Source organism: Bos taurus, chromosome 1, assembly GCF_002263795.3.
Source record: "Bos taurus isolate L1 Dominette 01449 registration number 42190680 breed Hereford chromosome 1, ARS-UCD2.0, whole genome shotgun sequence".
Classification (NCBI taxonomy): Eukaryota; Metazoa; Chordata; class Mammalia; order Artiodactyla; family Bovidae; genus Bos; species Bos taurus.
This window is the reverse complement of record NC_037328.1, coordinates 85,320,769-85,333,777: the sequence shown is the minus strand read 5'-3', so window position 1 is coordinate 85,333,777 and position 13,009 is coordinate 85,320,769. Positions and strand designations below refer to the sequence as shown.

The 13,009-nt window shown below is 37.3% G+C and overlaps 1 long non-coding RNA gene across 2 annotated transcripts in view; it reads right to left on the bottom strand.

Moving 5' to 3' along the window:
* Nucleotides 1-13,009, bottom strand: part of LOC132345662 (uncharacterized) — a 183,425-nt gene that overhangs the window by 169,786 nt on the left and 630 nt on the right. The window lies entirely within an intron of this gene.

The window sequence follows — 13,009 nt, the reverse complement described above, 5'->3', positions numbered from 1 at the left end:
TTTCCATCACCCCCAGAAGACAGCCCTTACCCATTTGCAGTCACTTCGCATTACCACTTCCCCAAACCTCTGGCAACCACACTGTGTTCCTATGAATTTGCCTATTCTAGACACTTCATATAAAAGGAATTATACAGTCAAAAAAAAATAAAAATAAAAAGCAGAGACATTACTTTGCCAACAAAGGTCCGTGTAGTCAAAGCTATGGTTTTTCTGGTAGTCATGTATGGATGTGAGTGTAGGACCATAAAGAAGGCTGAGCACAAAAGAACTGATGCTTTTGAATTGTGGTGCTGAAGAAGACTCTTGAGAGTCCCTTGGACTGCAAGGAGATAAAACCAGTTAATCCTAAAGGAAATCAACCTTAAATATTAATTGGAAGGACTGATGCTGAAGCTGCAATACTTGGGCCACCTGATGTGAAGAGCTGACTCATTAGAAAAGACCCTGATGGTGGGAAAGATTGAAGATGGGAGGAGAAGGGGGTGACAGAGGATGAGATGGTTGAACAGCATCACTGGCTCAATGGACATGAGTTTGTGCAAGCTCTGGGAGATGGCGAAGGTCAGGGAAGCCTAGTATGCTGCAGGCCATTGGATCGCAAAATCGAACACAACTGAGCGACTGAACAACTCTTCTCTCACCATCTTATCTCTCTGAGACTGTATTCCCCATAAAGCTTCAACTATAATTACAAGGCAAATGATTCCTAGATCTCTGTCTCTAGTCCTGATTTCCCTCCCAAGTCCCTCCATTTTCATCACTCTCTGATAGCTATCTTCATTCAACCTGAGGAAACTAACAATGCTGATACAACAGGATCAAAACTAAAATCACATCTTTTCCACTAATTCAGTTTCTCCACCTGATTTTCCTCTTTCTACTCCTAATACCATCATTCTCCTTGTCATCCCAGCCCAAAATTTGGTGACATACTTGGTTCTTTTTTATTGCTTTCCATCACTTCTACTTTGACAAATTTTAGCAGCTCCTACAGCCACACTATTCATCCAATATTAATCTCCTTGTTTACAGTCACGACAGCCAAATTCCAGTATGAGCCTCTTATCCTGGAATCTTATCACAGACTTCCAACTTAGCTACCCACTGATAGTTTTTCCTTCCCTCATACCTAGCCTTCCAAAAGACTGACAACCTAATCCTCCTTAAAAAAACAGAACATTTCTATTTTCTAAATTAAAAAATAACTGCCCAGGATTCCCCAAATTTAAGTCTGTATTTCATAGTTTATATTCAAGTGTCTCTATTATATGACCTTAAACTGATACAAGCCTTCATTTCAACACTTTCCCTATACTCCTATCATGGAGCTTTAATGTGCTCTTTTCTCTTCGTCACATCCTCTGCTGTTTTAAATCCTTCAAAGTTCAGCTCAAACATTACTTCCCTAATGTGCCTCCCTTAGAACATCAATCATATTAATCATATTTTGCTTTACACTGCATGTGTACTGTCTTCTTCTTTACCAGATTAAAAGTTCCCTGAGAACAGGGGCTATTTCTTAATCATTTTTGTTTCCCTCATAGCACCTGTATAACCCCTTTACAGTATTGGCAGTCAATAAATAGCAATTCTTATGTTAAATCAATGAGACCAAATCATCAGAAACAAAGTTTTCTTTCCTTTAATAAAGATTTAGAAACCACCTGCTTTTTGGTTTTTTGGTTGCTGTTTTTAATCGTTTTTCTTTTTAAATTTTATTTATTTTGGCTGTGTCTTCATTGCTGCATGGGCTTTTATCTCATCACGGTGCACAGAGGCTACTCTCTAATTGTGGTACTCTGGCTGCTCACTGCAGTGGCTTCTCTTACTGTGGAGCATGGGCTCTAGAATGCAAGAGCTCAGTAACTGAGTTTCCCGGGCTCTGGAGCACAGGTTCAACAGTTGTGCAGCACCAGCTTAGTTGCTCCACAGCATGTGAGATCATCTCAGATCAGGAATTGAACCCATGTCTCTCGCATTGGCAGACAGTTTCTTTACCACTGAGCCACCAGGGAAGTCCAATAGTTTTTCTCTTCAAATGCATACATACCTATACTCCGTAAGTTGTCTATTCTGAATTCTTAAAAGATTGTATTTTCTATAAACTACATACAAGAGATGAAATCCAACTTAAGGTATGACTGATCACAACATGATCCATGTGTTTGTGTGCTTAGTCACTCAGTCTTTGCGACCCCATGGACTGTAGCCCTCGAGGCTCCTCTGTCCATGGGGATTCTCCAGGCTAGAATACTGGAGTGGTTTGCCAGGCCCTCCTCCAGGGGATCTTCCCAACCCAGAAACTGAACCCAGGTCTCCTGCATTGCAGGTGGATTCTTTACCATCTGAGCCACCAGGGAAGCCTGAAACTGTTGCACGGTCTCTAACCAAAAATAAGTGTGACTTTGGCACAAGTCAATCTTCCTTTAAAGAAAGAGTAGAATAAGAACTCTGGGCCTTTAACTGAAAGACTATGTGGTTACTTCCTCTTTAGTGACACTACCATCCAAACCTACTTGAATGGAATTATTCTAATTGTATTTTTGTAGATAACCAGTGCAAACAAAAAATAAATATGGTACTTGTGGCTGTCAGAAATTGAATGTGTTGAGTGACCCGCTCATCTTAAAAGCTACATTATGAAGTGTTATATAGTATATACATAAAAGAATAACTTGTAGCTTCAAAGATGGAGTGGCACAGGTGGCTGAAAAATCTGTTTATTACTTCCGGGTGAAGAAAAGATTGAACATTTTCCTGCCTTCATTCCTTCCTTCCTAAATTCATCCTACATGCTGATCATTATGGTAGGCACTAAGGGTATCCAGTAGGATAAAGACATGAGCCCTTCTTTAAAAGAGAGACACAATTAGAAACAAATGATGAGAAAATAATCTAAATGTAAAGTTTGTGCCAGGTATAGCAGCAACACAGAAAAAGGAAAAAAAACTGTTAACAGTTTTATCCTTTAGAGCCTTTGCTAGTTTTTCTATAAATTACTATACAAGATCATTCACCAGACAAAACCAAGAAAAAAGAATATTTTACAAGACTTAAGTATTTGAATAATGGCTATATTACTCAGAAAACTTCAGTTCATTTAGGCAAATGATGAGATCACTGATCTTAAAATTGAAGAAAAGCATACAGCATTGTAGGAGAAGGCAATGGCAACCAATTCCAACACTCTTGCCTGGAAAATCCCATGGACAGAGGAGCCTGGTGGGCTGCAGTCCATGAGGTCGCTAAGAGTCGGACAGGACTGAGCGACTTCACTTTCACGCATTGGAGAAAGAAATGGCAACCCACTCTAGTGTTCTTGCCTGGAGAATCCCAGGGACGGGGGAGCTGGTGGGCTGCCGTCTATGGGGCTGCACAGAGTCGGACATGACTGAAGCGACTTAGCAGCAGCAGCATATAGCATTGTAGGGCCTAAAAACAACATACAATTGCAAGTATTTAAAAGTGATGGCTAAACTAATAAGAACCTACTTACAGCACAGGTAATTCTACTCTGTAATGGTCTATATGAGAAAAGAACCTTAAAAAGAGGGGATATATGTATAACTGATTCACTTTATTGTACACCTAAAACTAACAAAACGCTAAAAAAAAAAATCAATCTTGCACACATGCTCAGTCATGTCCAACTCTTTTGCGACCCCATGGACAAGTAGCCCGCCAGGCTTCTCTGTTTATGGGATTTTCCCCAGCAAGAATACAAACAATCCTCCTCCAGGGAATCTTCCAAACCCAGGAATCAAACCCGTCTCTCCCATGTCTCCTGCACTAGCAGGCGGATTCTTTATCACTGAGCCATCTGGGAATCCCTGTAAATCAACTAGATGCCAAGAAAAATTTGTTTAATAATTGTACTTTTACCATTAAAAAAGGGGGGGGAGGGGGCTAGTCATAATTATTTTCTGTAGTCAAGAGGAAAAAGGCCTGTTTACTTCATATTTTAACAGAATGCTTACCTGCCTGAGATTTCTTATCTCTGAGCTAAGTAAATCATTTTAATTTCAAGCAAAGTCACAAAGCGTTATTTCTCAAAATATGTATTTAATTAACTGCTTATTTACTGGGCTTTTTCCTCTCTAAACCGTGAGCTTCTTCTAGGACAAAGACTATTTCCTATTCATCTTTATATCTAGGGCCCAAGCACAATTTCTGGCACTTAACAGGCAATAAATACTTATTCAATGAAAAATGTAAATACAGACCTTTATATCCTTTCCAGCTCGCAATATTCAAGTTTTTAATGCTCATCGTTTGCATACTTTTGTTATTCTTCTACTGATAAAAACAAGGGGGATATTTCTAAACAGTCTAATTTGTGGTTTACTGGTGATCCAACAAACTAAAGCCCCAAGAATTACTGTGTGTGCGTTCATTATCTAAGCTGTGTCCAACTCTTTGCAACCCCATGGACTACAGCCCTCCAGGCTCCCCTATCCATGGGATTTTCCAAGCAAGAATATTGAAGTAGGTTGCCATTTCCTCCTCCAGGGGACTATCCTGACCCAGGGACTTTAATTCTCAAAAAAAAAAAAAAAAATTTAAAAAGGAGAAAGTAAGGATTGGAGGGAGGGAGAAAAGAAATCTATTTATATTTCAACTCAAAACTGTACGCTTCCTGAAGATGTTCCTCTTGCTCGGTAACTGAGACACCTTGAGCAAATAGGAAATGGTATACATGGCCCTAAACTTCACTTAAAATGATTGTATTTATTATTTATATTTTTATCCTCACTTTTGCTGTAGCCGCCATGAATGGCTTGGAAAATGCAAAATATACTAAGCAAGAAACACAGCCCATACCTGAAGAGTTAGCAGTTGAAAGGCACAAAGAGGTAGAATGTATTTAAAAGCCTCTTGAAGAACAGCCTTTTGCTGCATAGATGCCAGGCAAGACAGTATGTGGCAGGAAAAGAGTTGGGGAAACTGCTTTAAAAACCTATTAACTAGGAATGTGAAAATGCAGGGAACAATTGGGAAAGGAGGGAGGTGCTCACTGCTTAAAAGGCTTTTAAATGTGACTATATTTTTGTTGGCTTTTTGCCTGCAACATAAAATGAGGATGGTGTACAGAATAGCTAGATGGCTGCTGAAGGTGGAATGAATGGAAGCTAGGCTAGGGAGTCAAGGCCTAATTTTGAGATGCCACTATGGACTGTGTGCAGCTGTCAAGACCACTGTCAGCAATGGCTTAGTGAAGTAAACACAAAATTCAGTCAGCCGGTTCAATCACCCTTTCATTCTTGTGGTTTTCTTGATCCGTAAATATTTCCCTATGCAGTTTTTGCAGCAGATAACAAGGAGTTAACAAATTAGCCAGCCAAACAGGCAGGAATGGAGAAAAGCCACAGAACTTAGAATTGAACAGCTGACAGCAGATTCTGCAGGTGTGAGATGAGACTCAGCTCTGCATTTTCCATGTAGCACAATTTTCTCTGTCTGGGCTGTGGCCTGATTTTCTGGCCCCTTCAGGACAAGCTGAGTTATAAAGGGGAGAATTCCAGAGGGCTTTGTTCTATGATCTTATGAACTCTAACTTACTTTAGAAAGGAAGCAATCTCCTATGTTTAGACTGATAATATTACACGTTGTAAGATTTTAGTTTTATATTAGGAAGGAAAATACTCTAGCTGCCATCCTACTTAAATAAGAAATGCTGGATTAAACTGCATAGCACAATGAATCATTCCCTGCAATGAATCATTCCCTGCAATTGGGAGTCAAGGGGCAGCCCACACACACACACACAACACGTGTAAGACAGGGGATCACTACTTGCAATGAATATGTAAATATCACAACAAATAATAAGGTCATAACAATGTAGGTAAAAAGGAAAGAAATGGACTGCATTAAAGTGTATCTTTCTAATGTACTACTTTCTAATATTCTTCTAATCATTCATTTGCTGGTAATGGACATTCAAGGCTAACCTCCACACTGCAGCAGTTCTTCTAAATCTTTTTGACTAATAGTGGTAAAATACACACACACACACACATATATATATACACACACACACTAATTACATAACACATTAAAGTGTTCAATCTGATGCCTTGCTTAACAAAACATTCCACTGTTTCCTTCTGGGGTATCTACAAAAGTGATTGTGACTGATCAGATTGATAATTAAAGAATTAATTGCTCTTTACATTGGTGAATATGGCCTACCAATCCAAATCCGTTTGACCAAACAATGATAGAAAAACTCAGCAAGCTCAGGCTTTTTTCTAGATAGACTCTGGGAAGGACAGGTAAATACCTTCAGTTATCAACATTCAGAAGTTGATACCTACTCTTAAATCTCATTTTGGATCTTCTCTTTCCCCAAAACCTACTTTATGTCCCTAAAATCAGATGTTTCTAATTTCTTCTTCTAAAACAGAAGATCCTATGATTTATACCATAAAAGATTAGCTGCTTTCAGATACACTGCCCTTACTGAGATCTGAAAGTCTCCCCAATTCAAAAATATTCCTTTTTTGTGAAGGTATAAAATTTTATCATTAGAGATTTTAATATTTAGGGAAGTCATTGTCCCTTCCCTAAATGACAGATTCAATTTCAAAAACAAAAAATTAAGCAAACATAAAAATAAAAAACTATGTGTACTACAAATATAATTTTTAATTATCTATGGGCCAAAGATCAGAAAGGAATACAGAAAATTTAAGTTATTTACATTGTTAGGTTGGTTGTATTATAGAGGACAGTTTCCTTTTAAACTTTCCCTTTAATGTGTTTTTAATAAATATCAGTAAGGAAAAATTAACATCACTTTTAAAGACCAGTTCTGCTTGATTGCTATACCTAACCATTGGAGCCTAAAAAATAAATACATAAAATTTAAAAATAAAAAACATAAGATTAGTCTCAATTATATACAACTAGATGTGCGGACAAAAACATAAAGCAACAAATATTCCTTTAGGATTTAATGTATAGTATATTTATTATGGGGAAGACGTTAATGAGTGATACAAAGATACAAAAATGACTCTAAGATCTCTGCCCACCTTCTCCTTCAGTAACAGCAACTTTGAAGAAAGAACACAATGTTATTACCAGTCATTAGTATATTAGGTTGAATCTATTGGCCATTTGTTTCAGATTTTGAAAAGCGGAATGGTAGGGTAAAGCTGGGACATTACCTAAGAAAGATCAGCCAGGATTAAGATACTTAATGAAGGAAGATGAGGGCAGTGGGTACAAACAGAGGAAGTGATAGCAACAAAAGAGGGAAGATGAGAGCATGCTGACAGTGTACTCTCTATTTCAGAGGATTGATCAGAGTTAGCTGTGACTTTGAGCAAATAATTTTCAACATATAAAATGGACCCTGAAAATGTATTATTCCTATCATTTAAGGAGCACCAAGTAATTAAGGAGGGATATTTAAACACAAATGTACGTTTATATTCACAATATAAACTCTGAAATCATGTGTATTTCATTTAAACCACCACTGTAGTGAAGACTCTTTTAATCCAACCATTTTGAAGCTCATTCTGATATCTGATGTTACAGATATTCTTGTTCTACTATTCTGTCCCAAATGTTCAAAACAGGACGGGAAAAAAAGTAATATCCTTAAGGAGTGGAATTCATCATTAAAAATAAAGTATTTTCCAAGTTTTTTGGGAAATGGGTTACTTTCTCTCCCTCTCTCATTCCAGGCATCAACTATATTGACTTTTACTCAATGATAAAGAAATATGGCATCAAGAAGTGTCAAGTAAATTCACCTTAAGAGACCTCAAAACAATACTACTAAGCAATTGTTTCTAAATGTTTCTCTCTCCAAGACTAAGTTCTTACAGCTGATAACTCTCTTTAGGAAGTGCTGACACTCACAAGGCCCTAAATTTTCATTTGGTCCCTAATACTCTATTTGGTAATCAATATCCTCTTTTACTCTTCCCAGAAACCCCATAAGCCTTATTCTTCATCAGTATCACATTTTTCTTTTCATGGTCTTTTATTTTTAATCCTTCCTTTTGGGCCAAGTTGTCTGCCTTTTATATCTATATTTATTTTCCCTTCTTTTCTCATTTGACTCTTTTCAGACCTTTAGATTATAAACGCTGACATTTGTGACTCATTTTTTGCCAAGGCGGCCTTTCATGAATAAAATTTCCCTCCTCCACAAGACTGTTCTAAGCAAGCATAATTTTAAGCATCCACAACTACTGTCCAAATAGACATTCCCTTCATTTGATTCTTCATGTGCTAAATCAAACGTATTTAAGAATATGATTTCCTACTCCTGTTCCTTTTCAATATTTTCTCTGTGTCTCCTTTATTATACCTTTCTATTGCCATGTGGAAACTTTAGCTATCCATGGTCTAGTGTGAACTGTACATAGGACAGTGATAATGACCTTCTGACCCTACAGTTCTTCCTGGCTGTGGGTAGAATTGATAGCACTTTTTCAATTTCTCCCTTGTCTTTGCTTGAACATACTGGAATTACAACCTCTGACAATGGCAACATCCCTTTTGTAGTGGAAACAAAAGGAGTGTGTAATGAATTGGTTAAGATTACATTGCATGTTTAGATGATGAAATCCAACTGCAGCTCAATTCCTTCATTTTCTCTAGCTGGGCCTGGTCTTTCAATAAGACATTATTGACTGGCATCTTCCCCAGAACAGGTGATTCGGAATACAGTCTTGCTGCTTCGAGTTCTTTAGACTGAAACACAACAACTGCACAGGTCAAGGGAATCAGATATGAGACAATAATTCCCAGTATCTTAGGATGAACACTGTAGATGATCCATACCCAGGTGGCATTAAAAGAATGAATAGTCCTTGAATTTATATGATGTGCCAACCCTTTCAAATTAACTTTAGTTACCAAGATGGCAAGATGTGAATTTTAGTTTTATATGCCATTTCTCTGCAAAATTCTAGGACAGAGAAGCTCTATGGCAAGGAGAGTGGAGGAAGGCAATTTTTATAATTCATCAATACAGATTTCACTATACTGACATTATAAAACAAATTATTAATCTTTATGACTATGGAATCAATATCACAATTATGTGGTATTAAAACCTATCTTTTTATCATAAGACATATAACACCTTTGGTTGCTCTGAATAGCAAATTACTGGCCTCTTTCTGCCCTCCCTCTTATTTAACTTGTACTTTTCTTTTTCTAACTTAATCTTTTTATAAAAAAGCACTTAGAATTTTTCTTTTCAAAATGGCATAATACCAATATTGGCTGCAGAAAATATTTAAAATGTGTGTTTTTCGAAGAATGATCAGATCACTTATTCATCTGATAAAAATGACTATATTCATCTCAATTATTTTTGCCAAGGACTGTAACACTAATTTTACTCTTTCTAAAAATTAAAATGGCAAACAGTTTGTATAAGGTGTTGATAATTACCTATATTATTGTACTGCTGTGACAGATGTTGGCAAAAAAGCCTAAAATGCCTACAGCTGTGCACTCCATGACATCTAGTTTATACTCAGACAGAAGGCTAACAGATGTTCTGAACTGTCACTTTGCCTAAATGTTTTTAAAGTCTAAAGACCTGCTTTATAATTCACCAGGGTCTGGTTTGGTTTCACACAGGTCCTCAGAATTCCCATCTGTGACAATTAGTTTTAAAGACATTGACAAATCAACCCGTGTGTCTTCCCTCTTTTTTAATAAACAGGCATCCGTTTATATATGGACTGTGGATTGTAAAAGCTGTTTTTATATACATCCTAGTTGTTAAGTTCTTTCCTTAACATAGATTTTATTGGGCTACCAGAATTCATGAAGCTCTGTTTAGAGCTGAGTGGATGGAAAGAGCCAGGAAATCACCTATTCTTTTCTTTTTGCTAAATTTCATGCACCATGAAAGTAAAATGTTAACTATTTCCAAAGACAGTTTTATTTTTTCTAGTGAATAAAAGTGTTTTATTTTTTATTTCAGTATTTTAATAACTCTGCTCATAACAATAACTATTAATTGCACAGGCTGTTAGGATAATGAAAGAATAAAATAAATGGCATTCACAAAGCAAATAGCACATCTTCCGCTGCCTGACAACCTAATACTTCCTCTTCCCAAACATACCTTTAGATCCTTCATATAGAATTACTGCCCCGTGCAAAGGCCATCAATGCCTTATTTGCTGTTGCTCTTAATTTTAACAAGCTGGATTCCTGTAGTACACTTGCTTAATAGTTTAAACATTCTGTTAACAATCAGGTGTTTGGCCTATCCTGTTTCTCTCCCATTCTGTATCGAAATATAACTCCAAATAGTACATCTTTCTGGGTTTGTTTCTAAATTAGTCCCCACACTTAATTATGAGGATGAGAGGGATGCCTTATTCCTCTTTGTTATAGGCTAAGCTCTCAGTAATCCCAAACAAAAGAGCCAGTTCTGGAAGATATAGGATTTGCTAGCAGGATTATGGTCTCATAGATAATGATGTGCAGTCAGCAGAAGCGAAGCTTTATTTTAATTCAAATAAGCTAGTAAACAAACCACTGACAAGTCTGCTGGTGAGAGTAACTGGCTGCTGTTGCCACATTGGCAGCTAAATTATAGAAAATCTATTATACCCTGTTCACCATATGTTTAATTTAATACAAGATACAAATTAAACTATCCACAGTGCCTATTAAAATAACAATACTTTTTTATATTTGAATGTCTTAAAATAATTTCTACTGACCTTTTAAAGGGTGGTTTTGATATAGGTGATTATCGGGGGGGAAAGGTAGTTAATAGAAGGCAAAAAAAATTAATTGCCTTTGAGAAAATAAAAATATAAATGTTCACTGGCTTGCAGTTGTTAATAAGGTTAATTAGCAATCATGGGTTCTGTTATTACTATATTTCCCTCCCACCCTTTTCATTTCTGAGGCTGGAGTTTTAAGAGTGATACTTAGTTTGACCTGAGTCTATCCTCACGAAATCATACCTTGACCAAGCCAGCCTATGGGTAGCCTTACATCTGATGCCAATTGAGACCTAAATGCAGAAAACCTGCGTTTAAACTGTAGGTTCAATTTTGGTATGGCACAGGAAAAAGACACAAAATTTTATATCCCTGCTTCAAATCTGTCTCTTCATAGCCAAAAGATCCTAAGGAGAGCCAGAATTAAGACCTTGCCTTCTAGAAAAAGGAGAGAAAAACAAAAAAAAAAAAGATAAAATGACACACTGTTCACAGTTTCCACCTGAACCTGCAATAATTAGTAACCAATGGTGCTTGCTTGAGTCTATTTAGACTCAGTTAACCAGATTCTAAACACTGAGCTGGATTTTAGAATTATAGAGCTAGATTTCAAACCTAGATTAACTATTGCCACCTGTGTGAGCACAGATATTTAAACCAGCTGGATCTTTCCCTTACTTTTTTAAAGAGGATAATAATTCCATTTTATAAGATTATGAAAATTAAATATGAGAAAGTTTCTGGTACATAATAGATGTCCATTAAAGGTTAGGATCTTTCCTCTTATTACCCTCAAACAAATAGAATATTGCTCTTTTTTCAACAGTGAAGAAAGAATGTTGGAAAAATGGATTGGAAGGGAAGATATAAGTAGGAATTCTCCCTAGAATCAGTTTCCTTGGATCATTAACTACTTTCCACAGGCAAAACTTCAAATGGGATGGTCCTTTTCTCCCCAAATGCACAATTTTTACTCTAAGAATGTGTCAGCAAATGAACTTATTTACAAAACAGAAATAGACTCACAGACAGAAAACAAACTTATGGTTACCAAAGGGAAAAGGAAGGGGGTTTAAACTAGGAGTTTGGGTTTAGCAGATATGCACTACTATATATAAAATAAACAAGGACCTACTGTAGAGCACACAGAACTATATTCAATTAACTATAATGAAAAGGAATATGAAAAAGTTTATTAATATATATAATGGAATTAATTTACTGTATATCAGAAACACACCACTGTAAATGAACCCATTAAAATATATATATATATATATATATATATATATAAAGAAGAATGTATCAGTAATCTACCCATACCAACTGCCCATCCTTGGGCCTCTGAAATAGAGAAGCAAGGAATAATCACCACATTCTGAGGTACCTTTTTAAACATTTATGTACATAAAACTTTTGCACTGGGTCTTCAAGGGTGTTATGGAGCCGCACTCCACCATTTCAGTTCAGTTACAAGCCTATCAAATCCAACTGCATACTGGTAGTTACATTACTGAATAAGGTATATGTGTGGAGAATATCCTCAGTTTATTGTCATTCTTGAAGTCCAGTAGATGGTGATACTATTTGAACTAAAACGCAAATTACTTTATCTTGGGAGCATAGTACTAGTATGACTATGCCAAAGGGACACAAAACAAATATTCCACTACCCTCAGAGGTTGAAAGACGAGAGACATTTCCATTTACTGAAACTCTAAAACTGATAAAGAAAGTTTTTTCAAAAGTCACAGATGTGTGGCATATCTTCAATGTTCAACACTTTTAAGTGCTAACACATAAACACAGAACATACGATTGCATGAATAATTTCATGTATCTCAAGAAAGTTTAAGGAGGCCATTGATGAATGCTACTCACAGGCCTTACTCCTACCTCCCAACTTGCCTCTTAATTACAAAAACACATCCTTCTTAGTCCCTTCTTAACGTAAAACAAAGACTGGGGGATCCTCAGAGAGTTCCAGAAGTTTGAACACTAGTGGGGAGGAAGACCACGCCTCGCATGTGACCAGCGAGGAAAGAGGCCGCCTTGGAGCCTGCAGCCTCGGCTTCTCACCTGGGCCTCCCAAGTAGTGGCCGCGGACCCGCGAGCCGCCTCCCCTGGGAGGGTCTGCCCTCCTCTCCCGACTAAACGTCCCTGAATCCCTCGAGCCGTCGAGATGCCCACAACCCAGCCCCGGGGAGGACACCACGCTCTCCACTCTTCCTGGGCTGTGCCGGGCTCGGCCTCCACACGCGGCGTAGTGGGAATAGAACCAAACC